Here is a 26,494-nt window from a genome sequence, read left to right as displayed (position 1 = left end):
ACCCATAACATCAGGGAGTATAAATAGAAGAAAACCACTCTCAAAGGCTTAAAAGCCCTTCAGAGAGTTACACCAATTTAACTTCTGGGGACTTCATTCATCTACAGGATTTGCCTGTTAAAGAGATGGCTTATTGAAGAAGGCAATTTTCTTTCATGTGTACTTGAAAGATGAATAGGGTCAGAATGAATCAGAGTGGTTTGGGTTGGAATGGGCTGTCCAGGGAGGTGGTGGAGTCACCATCCCTGGAGGTGTTTAAGAAGAGCCTGGATGAGGCACTTGGTGCCATGGTTTAGTTGAATAGATGGTGCTGGGTGATAGGTTGGACTTGATGATCTCTGAGGTCTTTTCCAACCTGGTTAATTCTATTAGAAGTTGAGGAAGGGACTTCTAGAGATAGAGATCAGAGTCCACCCCCCAGGCCAGGCTGCTCAAGGCCTGGAATACTTACAGGGAGGGGACATCCACAAGCTCTCTGGGCAACCTGATGCAGAGTCTGACCACCCTTGTATCGAAGAACTTCTTCCTAAGACCCAGCCTAATGGAATGGGCTGCCCGGGGAGGTGGTGGAGTCACCATCATTGGAGGTGCTCAGAAGGAGACTTGATAGGGTGCTTGGTGCCATGGGTTAGTTGATTAGGTGGTGATAGGTTGGACTTGATGATCTCAAAGGTCTCTTCCAACCTGGTTTATTCTATTCTAAACCTACTCTCCCTCAGCTTAAAACCATTCTCCATTGTCCTGTTGCTAGAGGCCCTTAAGGAAAAGTCCCTCTCCAGCTTTCCTGTAGGATCCCTTCAACTAATGGAAGGCAGCTAACAAGGTCAAGCTTCATCTTGAAAGTAAAGAGTGGCTGGAGAAAACTGTTTTTCTTGGTTTATATGTTTACCAGATTTGACTCTAAAATAAGGTTTAAGGACATGGTCAGTTTTGCCCAACCAAGGGAAAAAAAAAACACCATAGAGAAAGAAACTGCTGAGTTATCAACCAGAAAGAAAAGAACAGGCACAGATTATAAGTGTTGAGTACAGATTAGAAAGGAAAGCAGTGCTGAGGTTTACATCAAGGGATATTTATGTCAGGAACAGGAACAAAGAGGGCTGCAGCAGCAGAAGGCAGCTTAGCTCCCTTCCCATTACTGCCTGTCAGCAGCACCACACCTTCACTCAAAATGCAGCAAAATCCAAGTAGTCTCTGCCATAAAACATCTGCTGAAATCTCAAATCCAGATGTCCAAACTGTTTTCTGAGCAAATGTGAAATACAGCACATGCTGAGTCCACAACCAGCCTCTGGGGCTGATTCCTGAGCTGTTGGTGTGGTATCTCCACTGCTATCAACAATTGTGCCCCCCAGATTAGAGGCAGCGTTGATATGGCAGCTGGCACCACGGGCACAGTTCCCTTCTGCTGTGTACACACAGTTCACCTATTGACAGAACTAACATGCATCAGCTGTTCTGATAAGAACAAGGGAGATGCAGACCCAAAGATAACACTTGAGTCAATTCAATACACTAGCTGCAAATGTATTTGTGGGAAACAACTTCCTCAGTTTGGGATAACCCAAGTAAGATAACCTCCAGTGGCTGCAGTGAGGGAACACCAAGATGCATAAACCACAGAGGATGGGAGAAGAGGTGTCCAGCCGCTGTCCTTCCCCTAACATGGACTTTTTCATAGAATCAGAGTGGTTTGGGTTGGGAGGGACCTTAAAGCTCATCGCAGTCACAGTATCACAGTGTCACTAAGGTTGGAAGAGACCTCGAGGATCATCGAGTCCAACCTATCAACACAGACCTCATGGCTAGACCATGGCACCAAGTGCCACATCCAATCCCCTCTTGAACACCTCCAGGGATGGGGACTCCACCACCTCCCTGGGCAGCACATCCAGTGGCTAACAACTCTCTCGGTGAAGAACTTTCTCCTCACCTCAAGCCTAAACTTCTCCTGGCACAGCTTGAGACTGTGTCCTCTTGTTCTGGTGCTGGTTACTAGAGAGAAGAGACCAACCCCTTCCTGGCTACAACCTCCCTTCAGGTAGTTGTAGAGAACAACGAGGTCTCCCCTGAGCCTCCTCTTCTCCAGGCTAAGCAACCCCAGCTCCCTCAGCCTCTCCTCATAGGACTTGTGTTCAAGGCCTCTCCCCAGCCTTGTTGCCCTTCTCTGGACACCTTCAAGTCTCTCAATGTCCTTCTTAAACTGAGGGTCCCAGAACTGGGCACAGGACTCAAGGTGTGGCCTAACCAGAGCTGAGCACAGGGCACAATGACTTCCCTGCTCCTGCTGGCCACACTATTCATGATGCAGGCCAGGATGCCCTTGGCCTTCTTGGCCCCCTGGGCACACTGCTGGCTTATGTTTAGGTGGCTGTCCAACCCTTCTACCACGGGCAGGGATCCCCAACTAGACCAGCCTACTCAAGGTACTGGAAGGCTGCTCTAAGATCTCCCTGGAGCCTTCTCTTGACTCCAGGCTGAACAGCCCCAACTCTCCCAGTCTGTCCTCGCAGGAGAGGGGCTCCAGCCCTCTGATTATCCTTGGGGCACTCCTGTGGACGCACTCCAGCAAGTCCAGATCCTTCCTGTGTGGGGGGCCCCAGAGCTGGACACAGTACTCCTGGTGAGGTCTAATGCAACAGTCCTAATTATACTTTATACTGTTTGGCTCTATTATAAATAACTACCACCCTGAATCTTTCTATTGGATGTTTTTCTGCTACCTTGTAGTCAATTACAACAGAAATGTTAGGAACAGAGAAGGCATGGAAATGGGTGTGTATAAACCCAGCTAAGCAAAGGTTAAAAGACTGGCTTTGACAACAAAGGCCATTTCTTGCAGCAACAAGACTGAGGAGTGTTTGTGTCACGACCAGGATGCTTCCACTCTGATAGCACTACAGCACAGCTGATTGGCCAGCAGCAGAGCCTGTGCTTTAAAGAGGAGGCTGTCAGCAGCATTACATCATCTCACATGTCATTCCTTTTCCTGTCAGCCCAACAAGAAAACACATTGCAGCTGTAAAGATACTCCAGATAAGGCCAGAACAACCAGCCTCAGCCTTCACTCCAGGTTCACGGAGGCTGAAGTAAGCCAGAATCTAAAGCAAAGGACTAGCATGAAACAACTCCTCTCCAAAAGAGACCCCACTTGGAGTACTGCATCCAGATCTTGTGCCCCCAACACACAAAGGACATGGACCTGTTGGAGAGGGTCCAGAGGAGGCCACAAAGATGATCAGAGGGCTGCAGAACCTCCCCTGTGGGGGCAGGCTGAGGGAGTTGGGGCCATTCAGCCTGAAGAAGAGAAGGCTCCAGGGAAACCATATAGCAGCCTAAAGGGAGCTACAGGAGAGCTGGGGAGGGACTTTGGACAAGGGCTGGGAGTGCCAGGATGAAGGACAATGGCTTTGGGCTGGGAGAGGAGAGACTGAGAAGGAGAGGAGGAAGAAATTCTTGAGAGTGAGGGTGGGGAGACACTGGCACAGGTTGCCCAGAGAGACTGTGGCTGCCTCCTCCCTGGAGGTGTCCAAGGCCAGGTTGGATGAGGCTTTGAGCACCCTGGGCTAGCAGGGGAGGTCCCTGCCCATGGCAGGGGGGTTGAAATGAGGTTATCTTTAAGGTCCCTTCCAACCCAAACCATTCTGTGAATCTGGGAAAATATCTATCAAGTACTTTGTTGTCACTACCTGGACACTGCCTATGCACACCAAAAAAACCATCCTGGTGCTTGAGAGCAAGGACATGAGTGTGAGAGAGAGAGTAACAGAAACATAACAGAATGGGTGAGCAAGGTGATAAGGAGACTTGAACAGCACTTAGCAGGTTCCCTTGCTGGGAAGTCTCACACTGGGTTTTGTTACAGTAGTTTCCTGGGTCCTGATGCACAACACAAATGCTAACCAGTCTGACACCACACTGATATCCTACAGCAGCATCAAAGGGTGGCTCTGCTCTGTGTCTTGAAAAGACTTTGAATTACAGCAGCAAAGGCTCTGGAACTTCAGACTAGCAGCCTTAAGCAGCTTCTCCACAAGCCCTCGAGCAATGATCTCTGCAGCTCTAATCCTCAGCACCAACTTCCTAAGCATCTCCCCCTTCCAAAGAGAACTGAACAGGAGCAGCTCTTCTGGATCCCAAGTTTGTACATTCCTAAGCTGAAAACCACTTAACATGACTATATAAACAAAGAGATTTCCCAAGGAAAGGGAGAATTACTCTGGACATGTTGAGGCCAGACACCAAGCAATATTCCCAGTGTGAATTCTACTTCAATGCACCATTTCCCACAGCATCCCCCCGGAGAAGGTGGCTGCTCAAGGCTTGGATGGGTGGATGCTTTGATGGGTTAAGAACTGCCTGGGCCCAAGGGGAAAAGATTTAAATCAAGTCGGTGGCTGGTCACAAGCAGTGAGCCCAGAACTCAGTACTGAGGCCAGGTCTGTTTAACACCTTTATCAATGATCTGGACAAAGAGACTGAGGCACCCTCAGTAAGTCTGCAGATGACACTAAACTGGGTGGGAGTTCTGATCTGCTGGAGGGTAGGAAGGATCTTCAGAGAGACCTGAACAGGCTGGATTGATGGGCTGAGGCAAGTGGGGTGAGGTTTAACAAGGCCAAGTGCAGGGTCTTGCACTTTTGTCACAACCACCCCATGAGTGCTCCAGGCTTGGGGCAGAGTGGCTGGAAACTGCCCAGTAGAAAAGGACTGGGGGAGTGGTTAGTTAACAGCAGCTGAAAACGAGCCAGGGTGTGCCAGGGCCTGGAAAGCAGGAGAAGGGCAGTGACTGTCCCCCTGTATTGGACACTGGTGAGGCCACACCTCAAATCTGGGGTTCAGTTTTGGACCCCTCACTCCAAGAAGGACATTGAGGGGCTGGAGGAGGGCCAGAGAAAGGCAACAGAGCTGGGAAAGGGTCTGGAGAACAAGTGGGGTTGTTCAGCCTGGAGAAGTAGAGGCTGAGGGGAGACCTCATTGCTCTCTAGAACTCCCTGAAAGGAGGCTGGAGTGTGGTGGGGGTTGGCCTTTCTCCCTAGTATCAGGTGAGAGAAGGAGAGGAAATGGCCTGAAATTGTGCCAAGGGAGGGTTAGGTTGGAGAGGAGGAAACATTTCTTTATGGAAAGAGTGGTCAGGGATTGGCACAGGCTGCCCAGGGAGGTGGTGGAGTCCCCATCCTTGGAGGTGTTCAAGAAACCTGTGGCCATAGCACTTGGGGCCATGGTTTGATGGCCATGGTGGGGTTGGGTTGATGGTTAGATTCACTGATCTTAGGAGTTCCATGATTCTGTGATAATACCAGTGACCACCAGCATTCCTTAGGCCAACTGCAGTGATCAGAAAAACTGGTCTATCAACTTCAACCTGCAGAGGAAAATGCATCCAACACTGCCTGCAATCCAAATGGAACTGTCTTCAGGCCTCCCAAACCAAAGACTCGCACCAAAATTATAACTAATTCAGTCATTAGCATTTCTGTGCAGCAGGAAGCCTGCTTGCCCAGCCTGCACCCTAGCAGAAACATTGCACAGGAGTTTTCTGCTCCCCATTTTAGTACTGGGGGAAAAAAAAAAGACCTGTCAAGAAAGAGCACTGCAAGAGAGGAAATTCAAAGAAAGAAACTCATGTACTTTGACAGTTTCATCCCCTTCCAGTAGTGCATTCAGTAATTCCCTTACCCCAAGCAATGGCAGGCAGGACAAAATGCACAAAACAGGCTTTGCCACCAACTCAGATCACAGTATCACCAAGGTTGGAAGAGACCTCAGAGATCATCGAGTCCAACCTGTCACCACAGACCTCATGACTAAACCATGGCACCAAGTGCCACATCCAATCCCCTCTTGAACACCTCCAGGGACGGCGACTCCACCACCTCCCTGGGCAGCACATCCCAATGGCTAACAACTCTCTCAGGGAAGAACTTTCTCCTCACCTCCAGCCTAAACCTCCCCTGGCGCAGCTTGAGACTGTGTCCTCTTGTTCTGGTGCTGCTTGCCTGGGAGAAGAGACCAACCCCTTCCTGGCTACAACCTCCCTTTAGGTAGTTCTAGAGAGCAATGAGGTCACCCCTGAGCCTTCTCTTCTCCAGGCTAAGCAACCCCAGCTCCCTCAGCCTCTCCTCACAGGGCTGTGCTCAAGGCCTCTCCCCAGCCTTGTTGCCCTTCTCTGGACACCTTCAAGTTTCTCAGTGTCCTTCTTAAACTGAGGGGCCCAGAACTGGACACAGGACTCAAGGTGTGGCCTAACCAATACAGTGTACAGGGGCAGAATGACCTCCCTGCTCCTGCTGGCCACACTGTTCCTGATGCAGGCCAGGATGCCGTTGGCCCTCTTGGCCACCTGGGCACACTGCTGGCTCATGTTTAGGCAGTTGTCAATCAGCACCCCCAAGTCCCTCTCTGCCTGGCAGCTCTCAGCCACTCTGTCCCCAGCCTGTAGCACTGCCTGGGGTCATTGTGGCCAAAGCGCAGCACCTGGCACCTGGATTGTTGAATGCCATCCTGTTGGACTCCACTCATCTGTCCAGTCAGTCGAGGTCCCTCTGCAGAGCCCTTCTGCCCTCTAACTGAGCAACATCTGCTCCCACCTTGGTGTCATCTGCAAATGTGCCCTCATCCAGATCATCAATGAAGATATTAAAGAGGATGGGGCCCAGCACTGATCCCTGGGGGACACCACTAGTGACTGGCCTCCAGCTGGATAACTTGCAAATGAATTTCCTTTGGAACTGAAAGGATGTTAGCTTCTGCTAACTTTCAAGAAATGCTTGGGGGGGGGAGGAAGAGACAAAAGCCTTCATGACCATGGTATGTTGATTCCAAAAAGCCTGGCAAGAAAAGCCACTGCAGAGAGCTGCACAGGGTAATTAAATCCATTTGTGCAAACAAAGAGTCTATTTTTATTTCAGCCGTTTCCTCCTCATGGTACAACCCATTTCAAAGAGGACAACACTTCACAGATGCAAAACCACCACCAAGCCTCACTGCTGTAGTCTCAGAAATAGAGCCATACCTAAAATGGCAGGGCTGAAATGTCACCCTGGGAACACAAGCCATGTTGAACTTGGCGTGCATGCTAACCCAGAGGCAGAGAGAAGGGAAGTGGGAGTAGGGCAGAGGAGGAGACAATGAAACTGGCATCCTAACTACCACAGATTTCCCAGCTGCTGCAGTTACTGCTCTTAACTGGACATTAACTGAAATTAACTGCTGCATTTTACAAACCACTGCTTTTAGAAGCTCATCTTGGCCTTTTAAACTCTCTTTTGAAACAATCTTTTGTAATTATGCAGTTTCAACACGATGCTGCACTGACTCAGAACCACGTTTTGCCTTAATACCTCTGTGATGAGGTGTCAGGAGAGTCTTCCAGCGGTGCATGAGGGGCCCACACAGGAGGAGCAGGCTCCTGAAGGACTGCACTTCATGCAAAGCAACTCATGTCAGAGCAGTTCTTGAAGCATTGAAGGCCAGGGCAAGGACCTCACACTGAAGAAGTGAGATACAAAGTCGTACGAAGTAACTGCAATGTCTATTCCCTATTTCCATGTGCTGCTCAGGTCAAGGAAGAGGTAGAAGAGCTGGGAATGAAGGAGTGAAGTTGCCCTGGGAATGACAGAGTGAAGTTGAGCCTGGAAAGAAAAGGGAGGAGCAGGGGCAAGGTGTATGTAGTTTTGCTTTAATTTCTTACTATTCTACTCCATTTATAGTTGGCAATAAAATTGATCTTCCCCAAGTCTGTTTTGCATATGATGGTAACTGGGGAGCAATCTTCACATCCTTATCTCAACCACCAACATTTTCAATCTTATTTTCAGCCTCTTCCTGCTGAGGAGGGAGAATGAGACAGCAGCTTGGCAAGCACCTGGCAGCCAGCCATGATTAACCCATGACACTTCTGTTAGGAGGAGACTTGATAGGGTGCTTGGTGCCATGGTTTAGTTGATTGGATGGATGATGGGTCAGACACAACGAACTCAAAAGGTCTCTTCCAACCTGGTTTATTCTATTCTAAAGGAAGTTCAGCTTCCAAGATACACATTAAACTCAATCAGAAACCTACCAGCTGATGTATTATGCCCTGAAGAGGTGAAGGTCCCAGACCTGGGGGGGACTGAGCATACAGTGAACCAGCTTCTCAGAATAAGCAGTATTGTTCTTTTGTTGGGAAACTGTTCTTTTGCAGCACCTTCAAAGTTCCTCTGACCTTACATCATTCCTGTTATTAGGACTGTTAGACTGTTGTTATGAATCTCTAGTAATAAATGCATCAGGCTCCAGCAGTTAGAACTCTCACATCTTATAGAAACTAATGACAGCTTTCCCTGCTCATTCTCCCACTTCCGTGCACTGTGAACCATGTCCTGCACAGAGCTTTGAGGAAATGCAGGTTAAAACCCAACCATCTGGGCTGGACCTTCAGGGACATCCTTCCTCAGAGAGGAAGGAAAGACATTTAGAGCCTGAAGCAATGTAATGAAAAGATACAGAATCACAGAATGGTAGAGGTTGGAAGGGACCTCTGGAGCTTGAGTCCAACCCCCCCACCAAGGCAGGATCCCCTAGGGCAGGTCACACAAGAATGCATCCAGATGGGTCTTGAAAGTCTGCACAGGAAGAGACTCCACAAACTCTCTGGGCAGCCTGCTCCAGGGCTCCAGCACCCTTACAGTGAGGTTCTTCCTCAGGCTGAGGTGGACCTTCCTGAGTTCCACTTTGTATCCATTGCCCTATATGCTATCATAAGACACCACTGAAAGAGCCTGGCCCCTTCTTGACACCCACCCTTCAGATATTCGCAGACATCAATAAGATCTCCTCTCAGTTTTCTGACATACAGAATAAACCAGGTTGGAAGAGACCTTCAAGATCATCATGTCCAACCTATCATCCAACACCACCTAATCAACTAACCCATGCAACCAAGCACCCTATCAAGTCTCCTCCTGAACACCTCCAGTGATGGTGACTCCACCACCTCCCTGGGCAGCACATTCCAATGGGCAATCATTCTCTCTGTGTAGAACTTCCTCCTAATCTCCAGACTAAACCTCCCCTGGTGCAGCCTGAGACTATGTCCTCTTGCTCTGGTGCTGGTTACCTGGGAGAAGAGACCAACCCCCACCTGGCTACAACCTTCCTTCAGGTAGTTGTAGAGAGCAATAAGGTCACCCCTGAGTCTCCTGCTCTCCAGGCTAAGCAAGCCCAGCTCACTCAGTCTGTCCTCATAGGGCTTGTGCTCCAAACTCCTCCCCAGCTTTGTTGCCCTTCTCTGGACACATTCCAGCAAGTCAACCTCCTTCCTAAACTGAGGGGCCCACAACTGGACACATATATTGACAGAGCCTTAATGGGCACAAACTTCACATTTAAAACTCAATGCTGTTTTACTTCCAGGCTTCTAAAATCAAAGCAGCTAGAAAGTAGAAGCATTTGCCAGTGAAAATCTTGGAAGAGAATTTCCTCAAGGAAAAAGCAGAGCGTGCAGGCAGTTACAAGCAGTTCCTGTAAGCCTGTGCACTAGCAGTGTGCTGAGAGGTAACCAACAGCACTCAACTCATTGCTTCCTTTGGATTGCACCTGTTTTATAAACACAGTATTCTACAGCATGCAGCTGTGGATACACTTTACCTAACCAAGACTGAGCCCTAACCGCAGGAAAAAAAAAGCAGCCCTCCATTTGTTTCAGAATTTGGAGATTATGTTTCTCAACACTACTCCAATTTTCTCACAAAGGGCAACTTTGAGCACAAAGAAGCATTGAAGTCCAAGATAGTTACAAAACAGAGTTACCAAAAGCAGCAAGAGCGTTTGTTCTGCCTGCCCTAGGAAATCTCACCTAGCCCTAGCGCTACGTTTACGCCTCAGAGACTAGGAGGTTCCTACAAAGCAAAAATCCCTCTCCTGAGCATCTCAACCACATTCATCTTGAGTCAGCAACAGGTTATTTAAAACCTTACCATGAAAGCATGAAAAGCAAACCTCCCGAAGAACTCTACCCAAAGTCTCTTCCTGCCTGTTGCTGTGAGAAAGGGAAGGAAAGAAATCATCTGGAGGCCTCCACGCAGCACTTCTTGAAGCCTTTTACTGCTTCCTCATTTCCCTTTTTGTTCATATTCAACAGAAAGGGACCTGGGGGTAATGGTTGACAGCTGCCTGAACATGAGCCAGCAGTGTGCACAGGTGGTCAAGAAGGCCAGTGGCATCCTGGCCTGTATCAAAAATAGTGTGGCCAGCAGGAGCAGGGAAGTCATTCTGCCCCTGTACTCTGCACTGATTAGGCCACACCTTGAGTCCTGTGTCCAGTTCTGGGCCCCTCAGTTTAAGAAGGACATTGAGACACTTGAAGGTGTCCAGAGAAGGGCAAAAAGGCTGGGGAGGGGTCTGGAGCACAGCCCTGTGAGGAGAGGCTGAGGGAGCTGGGGTTGTTTAACCTGGAGAAGAGGAGGCTCAGGGGAGACCTTGTTGTTCTCTACAACTACCTGAAAGGTGGTTGTAGCCAGGAGGGAGTTGGTCTCTTCTCCCAGGCAACCAGCACCAGAACAAGAGGGCACAGTCTCAAGCTGCACCAGGGGAAGTTTAGGCTGGAGGTGAGGAGAAAGTTCTTCACTTAGAGTTGTTAGCCAATGGAATGTGCTGCCCAGGGAGGTGGTGGAGTCATCATCCCTGGAGGCGTTCAAGAGGGGATTGGATGCGGCACTGGGTGCCATGTTCTAGTCATGAGGTCTTGGGTGACAGGTTGGACTTGATGATCTTTGAGGTCTCTTCCAACCTTGGTGATACTGTGATACATCCAAGGAAATTGCTCATTCCTTTTCAGCGTGTATTAGTTGACTGCCATACCTCAAGGCTTCTGGGCCTCAGTGAGGGAAATACTTGCTGAAGTTGATACTGTTCTTTTGTTACAGATGTTTTCCACCTCTGCTACTTCTACAAAGTCCTTGCACATACCTTTCAGAAACACTGTAGCAGACCCATCTCTTTCTTGTTATGATGCCTTTCAGAATGACAACAGCCATTTCCAGGCTGAACTCTCACTGTCTGTTCCCCAATCTCATTTGCTGTAGCTATGTCCACTTCAGCAAGTGCTGCAATGTGATCAAGTAGAGCTGGGAAGCAAGACAGCTCCACAGACCAAATACTCCCCTCTGGTAGGTACTCCAGCCCTATAGAAAACCTCCACTGACTTAACCTAGAATGGTTTGGGTTGGAAGGGACCTTAAAGATCATCTAGTTCCAAGCCCCCTGCCATGAGCAGGGACAGCTCCCACCAGTCCAGGTTGTCAACACCTCATCTAACCTGGCCTCAAGCACTTCCAAGGATGGGGAATCCATGATCCTCCCTGGGCTACCTCATTCTCCTTCATCACTGCTGTTCTCTTTAACTCTGTCAGTGTGAATACAAGCATTTTCATGCATGGCTATGCTTAGCCACTTTGTTTCAAGCTTCAGAGCAAATTCTCTCATAGAATATTTTCCTTTAGAAAACTTTTAAAAGAAAACTCTGAAAGTTCCCCACACTCTATCACTGGGATAAATCTGCCTTTTCCCTGCACTGATTCTAAGCTGGAAAGCTGTTTCGGAGCAACCCCTCCAAAAAACCTGCAAAGTCATGACCACAGCAGTTAAAACTAAGTAAGCATTAAGAATCTTTTGAGTTAAGCACATGAAGAATGCATTTATAGCATCTGTTTGACTTGGATGATTAATGCTGAAGGTAAAAAACAAAAGCTCTGTCATGAAGCACAAAGTGTTTGTGTCTTCAAAGAGGGTGACAGATGGCATCTCTGAGCTGGACCACAGAACTCATTGTTTCATGTGGAAGGAAGACCAGCAACAGAGTACCACTTCCTGTGCAAACAAGTGTTTCCTTTTACAGGCAGGATAAACTGCAGCAAGTATTCAGCACCTACCAAGATGCTGAGAGATGAACTTTCCTTCCACACTTCTTCCATGCACTAGAGAAAAACTAGGGGTCAAAACTAAACTTTCTGATAGTCTTTGACATCCTGTTTGAGCTCAGTGAAGCCTATACTATGCCATGTGAAAGTCAAAAGGCCATTCAGCTCCTCTGAGTGATGCTCCACATTCCAGGCACTGAAAAAAATAATCAAATGCCACTCATTTCTTCAAAAGAGCAAGACTCATGGAATCATTCAGGTTGGAAAAGGCCTTTAAGATCACTGAGTTCAAACAAACCAACTACCATGAACACTAAACTACATCCTGAAGCACTACATCTACACACTTCCTGACCACCTCCAGGGATGGTGTCACCTCCCTGGGCAGCCTGTTCCAATCCCTGAACACTCTTGCAGGAAAGAAAGTTTCCTCTCATCACTGAGAGAAGAGACCAATACCAAAGAGTGATCCAAGACACTACAGGATGGTCAGTCTCATCTCAATCCCAGGGAAGGTCAGGGACCAAATTCTCTAGGGTCCACTTCTGAACATATCATGAAGACAAAGGTGATTTGGATTAGTCTGGATGGATTTACAGGAGATGAAGTCAAGTTTGACCAATCTGACAGCCTTCTGATGAGATGACTTGGTAGCTGAGAAGGGAGCAGTGGATGCTGATTATCTTTGAGACTGTCTCCTGTAACATCCTCCTAGACAAGATGAAGCATAGGTCAGAGGACAGTGGGGTGGGCTGAAAACCTGCCTGAACTGCAAGGCTCATAGGGTCTTCTCAAGTCCTCTATGAAAATTCAAAACACAAGCCTACACTGGGTATTTTTTCTCAATAGCTTGAAAAACTACTTCCATTTACCTGACTGCTGCTCTCTCTTAAGAGCAGCAATGCAGTACAGCTTGAGTCAGCCTTCTACAAAATATCCAGGACCATACATCCCCTTCAACTGATGACAATCAGGCAATGTGAAGTTGAAAAACATGCCCACATGAAAGCCAAGTTCAGCTGTCCCAACAGAAAGAATGCTCTTGTATACTTCCTATGCACACTTCTTTCCTGGCTTATTTTCATTTTCCTTTGCCCTGATAAGAAACCTCAAACAGTCAGATAGCACTGCCTTGGTACCTGTGGCATCCCTTCATTATTTATATAACATCAAAGATGGGGAAGCCATTGAATATCATGGTTAGCACTGTTTATTCCAAGAGACATTTTACTTTGCTAGTTGTAGGTGTCCAACTCTTTATTCCTTTCATAGTTTCCTTCCTTTGAACTCATAGGATGATACTTTTCCAAAGCCAGGCAGTTCGCCTTACATTGCTCTGCGTCTCTCCCACACACCTCTAAAGCCTCTGTCCTGATCTCTGCAGTATTTCCAAGCTATTTACACTAAAAATATCCCAGAGGTGACAAATTTGGTCTGCAGTGTCACTTAAAAGATGTTGATCCTGTTTCTACAAGTTCCTCCTAGGTATCTACATAAATTAACCCAAACCTCAGTGGGAAAGAATGTCAGTGGAGTTTCACTGGTGACACTAGCAGAATCATACAATGGCCTAGGTTGGAAGGGACCTTAGAGGTATGTGCTCCAACCTCCCTGCCATGGGCAGGGATGCCTCTCAACTAGACTTGGTTGCTCAAGGCCTCAAGAAAGTGATGCTGCCCAAACTCCCAGTGCTATGTACAGGCGATTCGATCGTGGAGGCACAGCTATGGATAGAACACAGCAAGGTGATAAATTCACATCAGCGTGCTGTTCTACCACTCCAGCCTGATGGTTTGAACACATCCATTAACTTCCACTAACTTCACAGCTCCCAGTGCATACATTTAGCTACCCTATCTCATTAGCATAGAAGTCATAGAATCACAGGATTGTTTTAGTTGGAAAAGGCCTCTGAGATGATCCAGTCCAACCATCAACCTAACACCGCCATGGGCATTAAACCATGTAACCAGCTGCCACATCCACACATTTCTGGAACACCTCCAGGGATGGGGACTCCTCCACCTCCCTGAGTGGCATCAGAAGAAAACAAATGGGTTTGTATCACAGCTCTTTTGAAAGGTATTGCGAAGGCATTGCTTTTGAAGTGCAAATCAAACAGCTCTACACTATAAACTCTCACAGTAAGACAAAACACAAGGCCACCACCTTCTGTTTCAGCATTCACCTTGCAGCTTCTAAGCAAGTCACTTGAGAAGCAGCTACACGTTCAGTTATTAGCAGAGGACAGTACCTACAGAGGATTTTGTAATCTCTGGCCATTGAGTTTTGCTTCTTATTTACAGCTGAGTGCTTGTTTCATCACATTTCCCCATTCCACTCCCAGTGCTACGTTTCATTATCAGTGGCTCACACATGTCCTTATTCAAACACACTGGCAAAGCTTTTAACTCTGGAAGGAATGAGAAGAAAGGCCAAAAGCTGGACTATTAAATCATACTACCACCTGTGCTCATTATTAAGAATGACAACCTCACTCACTGTTACAATTCTTTTACAAAATGGTTTTAAAAGTAGCCTTTTGAAAGGCTGTTGTTTACTTGCCCAGTCTGTAAATGCAGAAGCCAAACCAGATCCTGTCACCTGGGAAACTCAGCTCTAGCAGATCCACTTTTCAGAAGGGTAAAGCTGGTATCTCCACAAACCTCAACATGATCACAGTATCACAAAGGTTGGAAGAGACCTCGAGGATCATCGAGTCCGACCTATCAACACCGGCCTCAGGACTAAGCCATGGCACCAAGTGCCACATCCAATCCCCTCTTGAACACCTCCAGGGATGGGGACTCCACCACCTCCCTGGGCAGCACATTCCAATGATGAACGACTCGCTCAGTGAAGAACTTCCTCCTCACCTCGAGTCTAAACCTCCCCTGGCACAGCTTGAGACTGTGTCCTCTTGTTCTGCTGCTGGTTGCCTGGGAGAAGAGACCAACCCCTTCCCGGCTACAACCACCTTTCAGGTAGTTGTAGAGGGCAATGAGGTCACCCCTGAGCCTCCTCTTCTCCAGGCTAAACAATTCCAGCTCCCTCAGCCTCTCCTCATGATACTTTAGGATGTCCTGTACAGAACTGTACAGCACACAACACTCTGTTTTAAGGGTGTTCAAGTGTTCAGTACCACTGATGAAGGTTCTCAGGTAAACAAAGCTACTTTCCTCCAGGGATAACAACACAGTGCCCCAGGCAAGCCCCCAGTTCTTTGCTCCCAAGAACACAGATAAAAAGGGCCATGGAGGTATCAGGAGAAAGACACTGGCAAATGACACTGCCTGAGAAAAAACTATCTTGCTAAACAGATTGTCACAGTAAGTACTGGAGCAGTAAACCAAACCAGACAGCACAGATCTGCAATTCAACCTGGCAAGGCTCATCAAAGAAACCATGAATCACTCTCTACTACCAGTGACAACACACACCTGAAATTTGCTGATTATTTGAAGTCTCTTCAAAAAGAAAGTTCTTTGTCACTTGCTGCTTGGACTTGCTTTAATAAATTAGATGGCATAAGGCACAGTTCCCCTTGATTAACTTTGACTCAGCCGTAAAAACAAGAACTACTGGAGTCAATGCACTAAAGTTCTTGCAGCTAACCAGTTACCAAGGTGAAGCTTGAGGAAGGCAGATTTAGACTGCATGTCAGGAAGACATTCTTTACTGTAAGGGTGGGGAGACACAGGAACAGCTTGCCCAGGATGGTTGTAGATGCCTCCTCCCTGGAGATGTTCACAGCCAGGTTGGATGAGTCCTTGACCAACCTGGTCTAGTGGAAGGTGTTTCTGCTAATACCAGGGGGCTTGGAGCTAGATCATCTTTAAGGTCCGCTCCAACTCAAATCATTCTATGAGTCTCAGAATACACCACCACTACCCTGTAAGAAAAATAAGCTGCTTCTCTAAATAGGATTAAGCACTACAAATAACCAAAGAAACTAGAACTGGAGATGCAACATTTGCAACAAAATGAGGTAATACTCCTGTTTTCTAAACTCAGTGCCAGCCAGAAATAAAGGTTGCATCTTTCCAACCTAAATTAGGCATTACTAAAGAGATTATTACAGTATCACAGTATAACTTAGGTTGGAAAGGACCTCGAGGATCATCGAGTCCAACCTATCAACACAGACCTCATGACTAGACCATGGCACCAAGTGCCACATCCAATCCCCTCTTGAACGCCTCCAGGGACGGTGACTCCACCACCTCCCTGGGCAACCCGTTCCAATGACGAACGACTCCCTCTGGGAAGAACTTTCTCCTCACCTCGAGTCTAAACTTCCCCGGTGCAGCTTGAGACTGTGTCCTCTTGTTCTGGTGCTGGCATGACATTTAACACATCCAAGTGCCGGGTTCTGCACATTGGCCACAACAACCCCATGCAGTGCTACAGGCTGGGGTCAGAGTGGCTGGAGAGCAGCCAGGCAGAGAGGGACCTGGGGGTGCTGGTCCATGGTAGGCTGAACATGAGCCTGCAGTGTGCCCAGGCAGCCAAGAGGGCCAATGGCATCCTGGCCTGCATCAGGAAGAGTGTGGCCAGCAGGAGCAGGGAGGTCATTCTGCCCCTGTACACTGCACTGGTTAGGCCACACCTCGAGTACTGTGTCCAGTTCTGGGCTCCTCAGTTTAGGAAGGAGGTTGACTTGCTGGAACGAGTCCAGAGAAGAGCAACAAAGTTGGTGAGGGGTTTGGAACACAAGCCCTATGAGGAGAGGCTGAGGGAGCTGGGGTTGCTCAGCCTGGAGAAGAGGAGACTCAGGGGTGACCTTATTGCTCTCTACAACTACCTGAAGGGAGGTTGTAGACAGGCTGATGATGGTCTCTTCTCCCAGGCACCCAGCACCAGAACAAGAGGACACAGTCTCAGGCTGCACCAGGGGAGGTTCAGGTTGGATGTTAGGAAGAAGTTCTATACAGAGAGAGTGACTGCACTATGGAATGGGTTGCCCGGGGAGGTGGTGGAGTCGCCGTCATTGAAGGTGTTCAGAAGGAGACTTGATGGGGTGCTTGGTGCCATGGGTTAGCTGTTTGGGTGGGTTGGATTGGTTGATGGGTTGGACATGATGATCTTGAAGGTCTCTTCCAACCTGGTTTGGTTTATTCTAAAGGTTTATTGGTTTTTTGGTTGCCTGGGAGAAGAGACCAGCCCCTTCCCAGCTACAACCACCTTTCAGGTAGTTGTAGAGGGCAATGAGGTCACCCCTGAGCCTCCTCTTCTCCAGGCTAAACAATCCCAGCTCCCTCAGCCTCTCCTCACAGGGCTTGTGTTCAAGGCCTCTCCCCAGCTTTGTTGCCCTTCTCTGGACACCTTCAAGTCTCTCAATGTCCTTCTTAAACTGAGGGGCCCAAAACAGGACACAGGACCCAAGGTGCAGCCTAACCAATGCAGAGTACAGGGGCACAATGACTTCCCTGCTCTTGGCCACCTGGGCACACTGCTGGCTCATATTCAGGTGTCTGTCGATCAGCACCCCCAGGTCCCTCTCTGTTTGGGAGCTCTCAGCCACTCTGACCCCAGCCTGTAGCTCTGCATGGGGTTGCCATGGCCAAAGTGCAGCACCTGGCACTTGGACTTGTTGAATGCCATCCCACTGGACTCTGCCCATCTGTCCAGTCTGTCGAGGTCCCTCTGCAGAGCCTTTCTACCCTCTGACTAACATCTGCTCCTAACTTGGTGTCATCTGCAAACTTGCTGATGACTGACTCGACCCCCTCATCCAGATTAAGTAGCTGTTGAGGTATCTAAATCTAAAATGTTGAGGTATCTAAAAGTCTGCTATGGGTCACTGTCCTTTTAAAACTGCAAACTACCACAAGCAAATCCTCCAGTTCCAGAAGAATCATCTTCATGTTTTCTAACTGCAGCAGAAGTCCATCACCTGCTTCCTAGGAATCTTCTGTGAAAGACCAGATGGTAACACAAAAGCAGGGCCAGGAGTGGACAACACAACCGTTCTAACCTAGCAGAATACAACTGCTTGCTACATTCTAGCTCATGCCTCTCTGAAAAACAGAACATGCTCTGTAGGAAGACAACTGCACATGCAATCCCAGAACAGACTATCTGCCAACAATAAACATTAACTGCAGCCTTCAGCTTCAAGGGTATATCCATACTGCAGGGATTCACCTTAAAGCTCGCATCTGAAGATGCTTAGAACTGCCTCCTAAACTAAGACTTGACAATGGGCCAGAGGTAATTTGGACAAGTGTGACAGCAATAGAGCTGCAGCAGTTATCAGGGCAGTGCAGATGGTGAGCTCCAGCCTGGCAGCTCCATAACTGCCAAAGCAGCGGTCCCACCTTCCCCTTCACACTCCACCCAGCACACTGCCCTATCTTTGTCAGCTCTAGCCCTAACTCCAATACATCTTCAGGAAATTAAAGCCTGAGGCCTCTACTAACTGCAAAACTTGTGGGTTTTTTTCTCTAAGCCAGCCATATTTTGCATGCCCTGGTAAAGCCTTTGACACACGGAGTGTAACTTGGTGTGAGGACACTTCTTACAGCATACTTACAGCCCTTCATGGATATCCAGGCACCATGTGACAAACCAAACAGGCATTCACATACCAGACTACAAGTATAGGCTGTGCTGCTTGTGGCTGGGACAGAGCTCATTTTATTCCCAGTAGCTGGTGTGGGGCTGTGGAAACACTGCTGGTAGCACTGGGATGTTCTTACTGCTGAGCAGCACTTACACAGAGTCAAGGGCTTCTCTACTCCTCACACCACCCCACCACTGAGCAGGCTGGGGGTGCACAAGAAGCTGGGAGGGGACACACTTGATCCCAGCTGAGCAAAGGGATACTCCAGACCATATCATGTCATGCTCAGCATATAAAGCTGGGGGAGGATGAAGGCAGGAGCTGTGTTTGTCTGCCCAAGTCACCTTTACATGTGATGGAGCCCTGCTCTCTGGGAGATGGCTGAGCCTGCTGCTGGGAAGTGCTGAAGGAATTCCTTGTGCTTTGCTTGCACACCTGGCTTTTGCTGTACCTGGTAAACTGTCTTCAGCTTAACCTAGGAATTTTCTCACTTCTACTCTTCTGATTCTTTTCCCATCCCAGCAGTGGGCAGGGAGCAAGTGGCTGGGTGGGTTTAAACCAGAAGAAAGGCCCGCATGGTGACACTGCTGTATCCTCCCAGATACAAACCCTGATTCAAAGTCACGTGAAGAGTTCTGGCAGTTGCTCTACATTTTGTTCTGACACTTCTTTCCAAAATTTATTCAGTCTGCATTTGAGTCATGGAGGCAGAAATACAGAGTGCAGAGCTTACTGTTTTAAAAATAGGAAGTGAGATTCCAGAATGTGAAGAAATCCCAGCTGTGGCACAAGCTTTCCCTCCTAACAGGCTCTGTCACTACTGTCTACAAAGTGGCTTCCCTCTCAACTCCCACACTGTCCATTCTCAACTGCAAGTTTCATTTTGCTGGTGTCTGCCACACTCAAATACACAGCTGGCTGGGAAGTTCACAGCTTCCAAGTGAATACACACCAGGCTGAAAGCATTTGCACCTCCAATATCACCATCAGGATAATATTATTTTATGCAGACACCCAGATCCCTGATGAAAGCAACACTTCTCTTCAATGTTCAGTAATCATTCAAGCTGTCACTAATGCCCTAAAGTCTTCTTGTTCTGAAGGGCCTGAGGAGGGGCAGAAAGGAATCATAGAATCACAGAACAGGAGGTGTTGGAAGGGACCTCTAGAGATCAAGTCCAACCCTCCTGCCAGAGCAGGATCACCTAGGGCAGGTCACACAGGAACTCAACCACACAGGTCTTGAAAAGTCTCCAGAGGAACAGACTCCACAACCTCTCTGGGCAGCCTGCTCCAGGCCTCCAGCACCCTCACAACAAAGTTTCTCCTCATGTTGAGGTGGAACTTCCTGGGTTCCAGCTTAGACCCACTGTTCCTTGTCCTGTTACTGGGCACTACTGGAAAGAGCCTGGCACCTTCACCTTGACACCCACCCTCAGATTTATAGACATTGATAAGGTCCCCTCTCAGTCTTCTCTTTTCCAGACTGAACAGCCCTAGGGCTCTCAGCCCTTCTTCATAGGAGAGATGTACCAAGTCCTTTAATCACTCTCATAGCCCCTGCTGGAGTCTCTCCAGTAAATCCCTGTCTGGGGGATCTAGGAAGGGAAAAGGAGAAAGTATTGATATGCCACACCTCACAGGGCTATGTTTAAAACCTTTAAACCATTAAGAATATCTAAATAAACTCCCAGTAATGCCAACAGGTTTCCCCACAAGCCCAATCTGCTTGCCCAACTTAGATTTCAGCACAGGGGTTAAACTACACTGATTTGATGGGTGCACAAGGAGAACCATGAGAACACTGCTGCCTTGTGACAGCTCATTCCTTGACCTGAACTAGATGGGGTTCAGGCAAATGTTTAACAACCTTAGCACTGCTCTGGAAATTGGTCAGTCCATTATACAGCACTTGCCACAGCTGCAAAAGGCAAACAAAAAGTATTCTCATGGCTTAGAAAACTTGATTTAACAACCCCCAAAATGGACTATGTCAATTATCTGCAGTACTGCCCATTGATCTGAAGTTGTCTTCTGGAATCCTGATGGAATTAGAAGTATTGCACCTGCCCAGAATTTACTAAACACCACAAGGTAAAGGGTCCTGAGATCACAGGTGACAACCACTTCATTTGGATAGCCACAGAAAACGTCTGAATGCAGAGTGAGGTGCTCAGAGTGTTTTCCCAAACCTCCAGCATGTCACTCCTCTTTGCATTACACATTATTGCACTCCAAACATCTGGAGTAAGAAGCAGCTCCTTTGAAGACTGTATCATTGAGGCAACACATGCACTAGCTTAGGTTTAAGAGCAGAAGTAGCCTTCTTGTGCTGATCCAAGAAAGAAGTTACCTCACACTGCTACTTTTGATCTTCCAGGCTCCTGTGTTTTCTTTTTTCTCACTCCCTTTAGAGAGTGAAGTTCCCTTCATAGGCAGGATTGCCTCAGATCTTAACTCAGATAGGAAAGGGTATTCAACAAAGGTTAAATCACTTTCCCAGGAGTTCCCAAGCCTGGTTAAAGATCAGGCTGAACATATTACCTCCTTAGGAACATTTTTGATGCATTAATTGCCTCATTTTTGATCAGCTCTCTGAAATGATACAACTACAGCAGTAGGGAATACAAACGGGCACACAAGGCACACTTACAGAGGCAAGCCCTTTGAAGATGAAATGATCAAAATGATCCAAAGGTCAATTAATTCAGGCTCTGACAAGCCAAAGTAAAAAAAAAACCAACAAAACAAAACCACCTTAGCTGAGGAATCCTTGTAAAAAAACCAAACTCACCCCACCTAGCTGCTTTGCAAATAAATGAAGAGAAGAAAAGCTGCTCATGGCACTGGCAGAAAAAAAATATCAAGTGTCAGAAAGGTACAAATGCAGTAAGTGGAGCTCCAGATCTCAATCCATCCAAATGTCTATGAAACCAGCAGTAAAGAAATAAAACTTTGGCTATCCAACCACTCTGTCAAGCCAAAAAAAAAAGATGATTATTAATACATAATTAAAAGGCAGCTGTCAGTGAGGACAGGAACAAGTACTGGGGATGGATAGTGACCAAAAGCATGTCAAAAATGAACCCCATAGAATCAATATCCATTCTCCATACATACTCTCCCACCTACCCAGCATCTAGTCTCTCTTAGCTTTTTTCACTGTACTGTGAGGCAAAGCTAAAATGGGTAGTAACCACTTCCAAATGACTTGCACAGGCAAAAGGTCATCACCATCAAGTGCAACTGAAGCAAAGACCCCATTTTATTTTTAAGTAAATGACTATGCTCCCATTCAAACATTTTCTATTCACAATGTATATTGCACTGCAAATGGCTAGCATCTGATCAATTAATGAATAATTCAGAATCAGATTATGGAGCTGCTTTTTTACTCTACCTTTCTATTCAAGATGACTTTAAACCTTAACTGATCTTACTTTTCCTTAGTACTAAGCTTTTAAAAGATTAACAGGTACTTAGCTAATACTAAGTGAACCAGAGTCAATCCCCAGGCTACCCTAGACCTATGAAGGACAGAAAACAGAGAGCATAAAGACTTTATAATGGCTGATATTAACATCCTCTTCTTGAAGTTCCAGCTTCCATAGCACAGGATGTAAGGGGTTGGAAGTGACCTGGAAAGATCATCCAGTCCAACCCCTCTGCCAGAGCAGGATCACCTAGAGCAGATCACACAGGAACACAGAGAAGCAGGTGTTGAATGTCTGCAGAGAAGGAGACTCCACAACCCCCCTGGGAAGCCTGCTCCAGTGTTCCATCACCCTCACAGTCAAAAAAAGATTTCCTCATCTTTACATGGAACTTTCTAATAGCTCAACTACCACCCATTGCCCCTTGTCCTGCCATTGGGCATCACCAAGAGCCTGACCTCCCCAATCCCAAAGCAGATTTGCACATTTCAGGTAAAAGGTAAGTGACTTAACTTTCACTGCTGGATCAGAGACATCAACTTAACAATCCACCTTAAGAGAATAGGCCTTTTCTTACTCCACAACACCACCATTTGAGCCTAAGGCCTCCACTTCAATGATCTAACTGCAAACGGAAGTAGTTCTGTTCATAACTGAAACAACAGGCTTCTCCTACCAGCACAGTTCAGAATAGCTCAGGCAGGTGGGTGGAAGGCAGGCATTATCAGTTTCTAAATAGGAGGACTATAATAAAACTTTAAAAACCCCAAGCACCAGGATATTAACACGCTGCCAAGTTGTTAAAATGATTTGACTAGCCAGTGTAACAAGATCTAGTATCGTGTTTCCTCAGAGGGGAGAAGAAATTACCTGCCCTTGATGTTTTACCAGGAAGTTAAACACTGCTGGTTTCATTTGTTGCATGCCCTGGTACAGTAAAAGTAGAAATTCCAGGCATAACTTCAGAGCTGGTCATATGAAGCAGTCTTGCTTTCCTTCAAATGCTCATCCCCACTTTGTTACAACACCTTCGTTTCTGTGAAGTATAATTTGCAATTCTTATGAAGATCAATCCTTCAGCTCTGTGCCACAGTAAAACCTGAATGCCAGTCACTTCTGGCAAATGCTCAGGTCCTTATTGTTTCATTCTTCAGATGAGGAATGAAGAAAATCTACCTTTCCTTCTCGAACGCATGGACACAAGAGTTAGTTCAGGTAAGACAAACCAAACCCAAGGAAGATTGCCTAAACCCTTTAAAATGCTTTTTACTGTCTCATAAACTGGGTATCTAGGAAAAAAAATATATACTCCCAAGCTGGACTATAATCATGGCTTGCCTACTTCCTCTTCTGAGGCAGCAGACACTTCAGAGCCCTGCTGTCGCTGGGCAAAGTACAGTTACAACAAGCAGCTGAGGCAAATCCTCTCCTCTAGGTTATGCAGACACATTCACTCCTCATTAGGTGTCAGAGCAGAAAGTAGTTCCTTCAATTACACGAGTGCAGCAGACTGACAAGAATTAGGACATTACACAAACCTAACAGGATAGCCCAACACAAAGTCTTAGAAACAAACAGCACCCTTAAGAGCACTCCCAGAAGCTTCACCACTGCCACCTGCAAGGGGGTTTCCTTCTGCTCTGACCCTACAGACTCCTTACCTTGCTTTTAAGCAGAAACTAAACTAGGTTTTGCTGCACCATGAAAAGCACTTCACCACAGCTAAATAGGTTTACCACTTTGTTTAAACAGCTTCAATCTACAACAGATGCTTGTTTAGATGCTATCACCAACGGATAATGGCTGATAACGCTGTTGAAAAGTAACCTAGCTACTAACATCCTGTAAACTGGAAGAACATTAATTTGCTTTGTTAATTTCTCAATGAACTTTTTCAAGCAACCCTACAGCAAGCTTTCTCAAAAGCAATCAATCAAAACTCTACAAGAGAAACCAGCACACTGCTTTACTACCTGTCTTCCTACTAGCTTATTTATTCTGCAGTAAGCTTCCCCAAACCATTCTGAAACTCAGAAGCAAAGAAACAAGACCACTTCAGGTCTGTTCCACCAGTAAAGAAACAGGGCTTTAGGAAGAGAGAGGAAAATTGAGAGAAGGCAAAGTGAGGCTGCTTAACTAATAAATATATATAAATAATCTTCTCCCAGTCTCTCTGAAGACCCAAAATAACTGTTTAATCTGTAAGAAGCTTTCAAAGTTAGGACTCAGAAGCGCCAGTTATTTTCCACTGCAACACATCACCTTTCACAGGCACCGTATCAGATCTTTGTTTCAAAGAGAAGAAAATTCACTTTGGCTCAGAATGCCACCCATGAGCCAATCGTCACTCAAGGTGAATGCATTCAGTGGAGTGAGTCAAACTGTCAGCCAAAGCACAACTAAGGGAGCAGCCCAGAGCAAGTTCAGCTTTAAACCGCTGCAGCAAAGGAGCAACGTAACCAATTCAATCAGAACTGCTTTTGGACTGTCAGAGAGAGGAATAAAATCACTTAAATGTCTCTTTGGTTTTCCTAAACAAGATTTTGATTTTTTTTAAGCATTAAAACTGCCAGAAGCAAAGATGGCCTGAAGTTCATGTTTTCTTCTTAAACATCTATGTATCTCTGTATCTTTTCTTTTAGGTGTAAACAAGCAAGCAATAGCTGCATTATTGCAACTCTCTAGCCCTTGAACGATCTTCTTACAAACAGCTGTCTGCATTGCTCTCCTCCTCTCTTTCAAGAGGATGGAGCAGAGATCATACAAAACAATGAGAAACTCGCTAAAAATAAGCAATAATATATCGGGGAAAGATAGTCTGAAATGCCCTGGTTTCTAACCCTGTCAACTCTACCGAAGCTACAAAGGTAAGTTTCGCTGGGAACGTTTTCTGTAGCTTCAAGGGTAAAGGATGCCACACGAATGACAACCAATACCCCGAGTGCTACACCTGCCTCTCTCCCTGCATCACAAACAGGTTCGAAGTTCTTCTGACAATTTAACATCCCAAATGAGTGCTATTAAAGCAAGCTGAACTCCTGAATGTCAGAGCCGATTAGATAAAGGCAGCCTCAAACGGCCGCTTCTGCTTCTACCGGGATACTGCTGCCACACAAGGTCAAAGGCAGCCTGCTCGGTCGGAAGCAGGAGGGTTAACAGCTAGAACTTGCCCGTGTTTCCAAAATAAAGCGGCGGTAGCAGCAGCGCTGCCATTCTGCCGTGTTTACAACAGCCAACACGGCTCGGTACAGACCTCCAGCTACTCTCTTGCCGTATCGCAGGGAAACATTACTTCGAGGCACGGCTGTAGCCGGACCGGACAAAGGCAGCGACCTCCCGTCCAGCGGCTCCGGCGGCAGCCTCATTCGCAGCGAGGCTCCCGCACAGGGAGGCCGCGCAGCTCACGGGGGGCTAAATCCAAAGGCTGGCGAGAGGGCAGCGCCACGGCAAGGGCTGCCGGAAAGCCCAGCCTCTGACGGGAGCGAATCCCCAAGGCCCCGAGAAGGTGAAGGTTTAGAGGCTTATCTCAGCGACAAAACGAGCTTGGAAAAGGGGTGGCAGAGTCCCACCAGGGAGGGGAAGCAAATACTGCTGGGGACAACTGGAAGAGGCGATGTAGAGCTAGGGGGGACGGGCAGTCCAGCCGGGATCCGGGCTGGAGCGCCTACCAGGCGGAGCGGAGAAACGGCTCCGCAGCGCAGGCCGGCAGCACCGGAGAAGGGGGAGCGGGGCCAGGCACTCCCTGCAGGGGAACGTAGGGGTCCTGGGAAAGGAACGATGCTGCCCTTCCAGCCCGGGCCCCCGGCCCAAGAGCTAACCTCACCGGGAAAAGCGGAGGCAATCGCGGAACGGAGGAGCTACTTCAGCGAAGCACCCACCGGGGACGAAAGGTCCCTCAGGGACCCAAGGCCTAAGCCGGCCGGGGTCTCCCGCGCCCCCCTGCCTTCGCCACCGCGCAACGGCCGCCCGGAGCCGAGAAGAGCGGCGGGGCCGCCGTGCCGTGCTGCGAGCCGCCGCGACGCAATGTCCCGTCCCCTCCCGTCCCCACCGCTGCCACCTCCTCCTCCTCCTTTCCGCCCTGCTCGCCGCGCGGACCCCCGCTCCCCTCACCGGGCTCGGCGGCGCAGCAGCTGCTCCGTCCCTCGGCCAAGATGGCAGCCGGGCCCGGCCCAACCTGAGGCAGCGACTTTACAAAGTCGGGCGGCAGCTGCGCGCGCGCCGAGTCCCCGCCGGCCGCAGGCGCGCCGCGACTACCCGTCCCAGCATGCCCCGCGCCACGCGCCATGCGCCGCGCCTGCTCGTACCCGCCCCGCCCGCTCGTCTCCGCCCCGCCCCCTTGTCGGTGTCTCCCCGCCGGTGTCTCCCCGCCGCCGGTGCTTCCCGGCCGGATCGGCTATGGTTGCAGTTTGTGCGCCTGGCTCCGCTTCTGTTCTCGCCTGAACGCTTTACGGTGGCACTTGGTTCCCTAGGCTGCAGCTGGCGTTTGCCCGGGCGCTGGTGAGGCTGCCCAGAGCAGCAGTGAGCCCTTTGGGCCCGGTCGTTCCTCACCACCCACGGAAACCTCTCGGGCCAGGTTCCTGAGAAGAATTCTC

General features: G+C 48.1%; 1 protein-coding gene across 1 annotated transcript in view; it reads right to left on the bottom strand.

Annotated features, from left to right (window-relative positions):
- ITCH (itchy E3 ubiquitin protein ligase) overlaps positions 1–26,101 on the bottom strand; it is an 87,205-nt gene extending 61,104 nt beyond the window's left edge. Inside the window, exon 1 of the mRNA XM_068149763.1 lies at positions 26,013–26,101. The gene's annotated coding sequence lies outside the window, so the exon portion shown is untranslated. The remainder of the gene's footprint in view (positions 1–26,012) is intronic.
- Positions 26,102–26,494: the final 393 nt, after the last annotated feature.

Source organism: Melanerpes formicivorus, unplaced genomic scaffold (assembly GCF_026170545.1).
Source record: "Melanerpes formicivorus ecotype bairdi unplaced genomic scaffold, bMelFor1.0.p_v2 SCAF_19, whole genome shotgun sequence".
NCBI lineage: Eukaryota > Metazoa > Chordata > Aves > Piciformes > Picidae > Melanerpes > Melanerpes formicivorus.
Note: the sequence above shows the minus strand (reverse complement) of the source record. Positions and strands in the feature narration are given on the sequence as shown.